The 6,125-nt window shown below is 31.4% G+C and overlaps 1 long non-coding RNA gene across 1 annotated transcript; it reads right to left on the reverse strand.

Moving 5' to 3' along the window:
* Window positions 1–248: 248 nt before the first annotated feature.
* Window positions 249–5,605, reverse strand: LOC115966269. Its single transcript, XR_004086377.1, has 5 exons — window positions 5,365–5,605; window positions 4,990–5,097; window positions 4,157–4,639; window positions 599–699; window positions 249–476 (listed from the first exon to the last, which is right to left on the reverse strand). It is a non-coding gene; the product is annotated as an uncharacterized LOC115966269 (long non-coding RNA).
* Window positions 5,606–6,125: the final 520 nt, after the last annotated feature.

The raw sequence follows: 6,125 nt of genomic DNA on the forward strand, positions 1-6,125 counted from the left end.
TGTTCCTTAGGTTTCCTTTTTAAGATTCTGTTATGTGGATTTTTCCTCATGGAATTGAAGTGTATTTTTTAATTAAGTGACTACATGACTTAGTTTTAAATAGAATACTTAAAGAATAACATCTAAGATATTGTACTTTAGTTTTGTTCATCGTGATATATATGATATGAGTAGTCATTAATACATTATAACAATAGTTCTCGTGCTTTAATTAATTAAAAAAAAAAAAAAGAATGAAAATTCTTGTGTTTTTACATTCCCTATGGCCCTTTGAAATTTGAATTCTTAAACCCACATACACGCTCCATACTTTTCCTATCACAATTTGCATCTTCTATAGCAGAAGCACTTTGAATGTATATATCCAACGCATCTTCCATATTCTGCCGCCTCCAGATTTCTGCACTTTCTATAACAATTGTTTCCGGATGCGCATCTCCCATGCCAGATTTTGCTTGCACTCCCACATTCTTTTCCTGTATCATTATCATATATACAGATAAAAAATAATTTAAAAAAAAAAAACCTTTTAAAGTGCATTAATGTGCAAATGTAAATAACTTGTCCGTATATATATTCTGTGGAAAGAAAATTTTACCAGGATCAGGGATCGGACAGTGACGAGACTCGACCTCAATGATAGCCAGAGAAACAATAGAAGAAAAAAGAGCAAAGACCACCAGAGCTCCAAAAAGTGGTCTTGAAGAAAAGGAAGAAAGTACCATTATTACCTCTTCAAATTACAAAACTAACAATTATTGAAGTATCCTTTCCACGCTTCACAAAGAATGGGCAAGAGAGATAGAAAGAAGAAGAAGGTTGTGCAAGAACTGTAAGGTCCAAATGGGAACGAAATTCTTGCATGCATGGAGGAAGATATAAAAGAAACCGGTCTACATTCATAGATTATTATTATTATTATTATTATTATTATTATTTTTTATATGTACATTCAACTTTCAAGTAGATAATTGTATATTTATCCAAAAAAGAAAAGTAGAAAATTGTATAAGTAGTCTCATTTTACATGTCCACGTGGTGGTTTTGTAAAGCATCTTTCTAAGTTTATTTTATTTTATTTTTATCTTAAATGTTTATTGACACTGACATGCAATTTCAGGATTGCAGGGTTTTTATTTATTTATTTATTTTTTTTTTAAGCTTCAATGTCTTCACTTCAGGATTGTAGTTTTGCACATAGTGAAGATTCAGTATGCACTAATGTTCTTGGTTTGAATTTTTTTTTTTTTGCTTATTTTATTTGTAATACTCTTTCTCTTCAAAATAAATAACCGTTTATATGTGCAAGAGTTTTAAAATTTTCTTACTTATAGCTATGGATAAAATGAATGGAATTATATATATTTTAGAGATTTAAAAAAAAAATCAAACTATTTTACCTTTTTTATTATGATTTATCTTTTAATAAGTTTTCAAAATATATATATATATATATATATATATATTGTCCGTTTTGAAAAAGTCAATTTTACTTGAAGAATAAATATAATTGAATTCTTCTCCAATAGGATAAGTCACAGTGTCTATAAATTATATATTATTTGATAGATGATAGAAACTAGTCATCTATCATTTTCAACTTCAATCTTATTATCTTTCTTTTGCTATGATCTCCTTTCGTTGTTGGAATTTCTTCTTAGACCCTTTGCAACCATCAATCTGCTCGGACTAGTCGATTTTTTTTAGTCTATGTTATGTTTGGTCTATTATTGTGTATTTAGCATGTTTATATATATATATATATATATATATATATATTTTTAGAGTTTCAACCTATGACATTTGCTTCTGATGATAGCTCTTTATCATTAGACCAAGACACTAATCAGTTTTTGATGTATGTGGGGATTGAACCCCAGATTTCTTAAACAACCATTAGAGATTATACCAGTTGAACTAACTGAAACCCACTGTATTTAGCATGTTATAATGTCTAATATGTTAAGCATTTGAACTCATGTGACTATATTGTGAAAATTCAATTTTATCTCATTGAACATAGTAGATGATTGGTTGATGGGGGGAATAAACTAATTAAGCCCCTTCAAAAATATTTGTAAGCAATAGTAAACTAATATCTTGGGCGAAAGTGAAGTAAAAAACTAATAAAAATGTGTATGCATATTTGGGTTAAATGGGTAAAGATTCATTAGGTTATTTAATTATATGGGTCTTAATGGATAAACTCACTAATACCCACTAAAACCCATCTAAAATTTAAATAAACAACATCAAATCTAAATTTCTAAAAAATGACCAAAACTTAAAAAATAACCAAAATACCATATGAAACCAAAAAACGACCAAAATACCTCTGAAACCTAAGAAAAGTATTGTATATTTTTGACGTGGCCAATCTATAGGCCACGTGGGTGTTGCCACTTGATGGCTTTGTGGCATTCCATCTTTGTTGAAAAGAGATTTGTCCTAATTCCCTATATTTTACAGCACAATGTGTGTAGTCAATTTTTTTTTATATTAGCGAGCTGATGAGGGGCCTTGAAGAAAATAGTTAGTTTGGGTTGTGTAATTGAGCATCTCTAGCAGATTAGACAAATTTTTGTACTGTTTGGAGAATGAACATTGACTTTTACCTTTTAGCTACTTACTTTTTCAAATACAATTTCCAACAGATTTTCTATCCCATTCTTTATCCCATTTAAATATTATTTCTTCATTTATTATTTATTCTTTTTTTAACAACTACTAATCTTCCAACATTTTTTATTCAATACCTGATTATTATAATAAGGAAAAAAAAAAAAAAACATTTGAAGAATGAACTACTGTTCATGAGTCAAAAAAAATTCCGGGTATAGAGAGTCTATTGGAGATCTATTTTGTGAGTTTACTCTTTATAGTAGAGATGATTTTGTGTTTAGCTCTCCTGTTGGAGATGCTCTAAGGCACTAAACTAAACTCTCTCTCTCTCTCTCTCTCTCTCTCTCTCTCTCTCTCTCTCTCTCTCTCTCTCTCTCTATATATATATATATATATATATATATATATATATAATATATTCAACAATGGGCTCTTGATCAACCAAAAAACACACACGCACTCAATGGGCTATATGTTCTGCCCTATTTTTTGTCTATTGATTGGGCATGGGCTCATTTGGGTATGTATATATTAAACATGCCCAAAGTGTGTGAATACTTATTATTTTTTATTTTTTTAAAGTTAAATATATTAAACCCCTCGCTTTTTTCAATTTTTATAAAGATAGTTAATAAATAATTAAAATTATTTAACTCATAATGAATTCGTACAAAATTAGTTCAATTTATATATACTTTAAAAACACAATAGTAATAGTATTTTATCATGGTGTGTATTATTATTTTTGAAGTTAAAAATAGTGCTTTGACCAAGATCTTACTAATTATAAATGTACATACTAGTATATTATGCATGGACGGAGGTAGACTTGGGCATTGGGGGGGGGGGGTTGGGGGAATGGCCCCCTTAATTTTTTTTATAAAAAATATTAGAGTATATATATAGCTACTAATTTTAGCAATTTCATTCTATAAAATTACTTTGCCCCATCTTAATAATATCTTTGATTCTTTTAAAAGTAATGTTATAGTCACAAACTTTTTTACAATATTTTTACAAACTATTGAGGTAGTAAATTTTTATTGGTTTGTATCGAAACCTACCACTTACATTACTTTTTTACTTATTAATAACTACTTATCACATCAACAATTTGTTAAAAAAAAATTGTAACTCTAGCATTTTCCTCTTTCTAAAGGCCATATAAAAAATTATAGGTACAAGCCCAAAAAAAATTAGTCCAACAACAAAAATTACCAATAGTAAAGTTAAAAACAATTAAGTTCAATCAGTCAATTTTACCCAAAACAAACAATCTAACCCTTTAAAAATTTTAAATAAAATAATTTTGTCCTTACCCAGTAACAATGCACACATCAAAAGCACAAAAAAGGAAAAAAAATAGAAAAAATCCTTAGCAATTAGTTAAGCAATAAAGCCAAAGGCCAGAACTGCCGCACATAGCCAACAGCAAAACTGTCCCTCTAACTCTAAGTTCTGATTCCGTCCCTGATATTATGAATGCAAAAACAAATATTTGGTATAATAAGTAAGAATGCCAAGCTATTTTTACCTCGAAACTCAGTCATAGAGTGCTAGCAGAATGCTCTTAAGACGAATTGAATTACTATGTTGACTCACTTTCAGAAAGCTTCGTAGTCTCCACAGGGTCATCAGTTGCCTGTGAATCAGAGAGATCCCCTTCCAAAAGACCAGCTTCAAATCTTTGACACCTTTTCACTATAGCCTCAACCTTTTTGTTGAACTCTTCATCGGTGCAAGCCAACATGTAGCGCAGCTTTAAATTGGATCTGCTTCCCAACCAAAACCTTATGCCTTGGTAATTATTTGGTCATCAAGAGCATAGCATGGGAAAATTGGCAACCATCTCACCCAATTGTCGAGGATGTATGCCAGGTAACAGAATATTTCACACTAACCTCAAGCTTTTTAACTGCATCCTAAGAGCTCTGGTCCCAACGCTATAGCCTTCCCAAATATGAAATATCTTTATCACTCACTCCAGCTCTGGTCATCAAGAATATGACCTGTATGGCTGTATTATAATCCCATTTCAGTATGTCACTACAGGTCAGTACTAGATGTTATTCAGCTGGAGAAAAAAACTGTACCTAAATATTAGCTTTTCATTATGTTGGACCAATAAACAGCAGAAACAATTAAATATAACCAAGTAGCATTTTTACACAAGCATTACTTGTCCAAGTTAAAAGAGGTCCCCGATCTTCCTGACTGTTTTGCTAGTCACAAACGCTCGACAACATATTGTAAAAAAATTGTCTTTGGTGTGCGTGTGAAGGGGGGAGCCACTAGGGAAATGAAAAACAGATAAACATGCAATGAAGGTGCCCACGCTGAGGGAGAGGAGATAAGAAAGGTACAAACCACTGGCCAGATCTTCTTGTAGAGGCTGCATGTTAGTAATGAAGGAAACCTTACAAGCATGTTACCAATGGCATCATCTTGAATGTCAATGTCCTGAAAAAACCGTACCTTTACATGCATGTAAGTAAAATGAATTAAGAATTGTCAAAATTGGTACGAGATATTTCTGATTCATGTTCACAGAATTCAATATACGTGTAATTCAAGAATCATTATGGGATATTGAAAATAGGGCAGATAACTTGAGGACTGAGACCAAAAATAGTAAGAGGAAATCTAAACAAAAGAATTCAACTAGCTTGTAGAATCTCGGTTAAAAAAGATGCATTCAGAACAAGGTCCAAGCACATCACAGTATAACCAGCAATGGCATACCTTTCACACAATGGTCGTCTCCAAATCTATACAGAAAACTATTGGTTTACTCATAAGTATTCTCTTCATACCATCTTGGGAAATCCCATGATAAGTACAGATACTCAACAAGAGGCTTCAATTTTTCCTCAATGCTACAGCCCGTCAGTTATGGCTTAAACGCATGCAATTAATTTGCCAACCTCATCAGTACCAATGCCAAGTTCCTTCAAAACAAATGTGAAACCAAATGGCCCATACCTTTTCTTTTCTTTTCTTTTTTTTAACCCAATAATATAGTGTCCAAAAAAATGAAGTGATCTTTATTTTTATTTTTTTTTAAATACATCAAATTCTCATTAAAATAAAGCTAGGATGGTCTTTTTGTAAATAAATACACATTTTGGATATTTTGTAAAGAAGCACGGACATTATTTATATGTCTGTAGCATCTCACGCGTTAAATTAGCAGATTTCTTTCTTTGTGGAGCATAGTGAAGACCCTTTTTGAATGTGTAGCCGTTCCATGTCCTGGAACTGAAGTAGTTGAAAAACGTAAACAATATGGCAAACAATTTCGGCATGGTAGTAAAACACAAGCAGCACCAACCTGAAGGGATTAAACTTGCTACCGAACACATTAAATGGTCAAAACAAGTAGCATAATGGCCTAATAAAGTAATGAAATTCAATAGAAAAAGGAAAGGTGATTATTACTCTGGAGCAATAAGCTTTCTTGCTTTGAGAGCCTTGATATCATCTTGGTCAACAACCTGGAATAG

The sequence above is a fragment of the Quercus lobata genome, chromosome 11 (genome assembly GCF_001633185.2).
Source record: "Quercus lobata isolate SW786 chromosome 11, ValleyOak3.0 Primary Assembly, whole genome shotgun sequence".
Classification (NCBI taxonomy): Eukaryota; Viridiplantae; Streptophyta; class Magnoliopsida; order Fagales; family Fagaceae; genus Quercus; species Quercus lobata.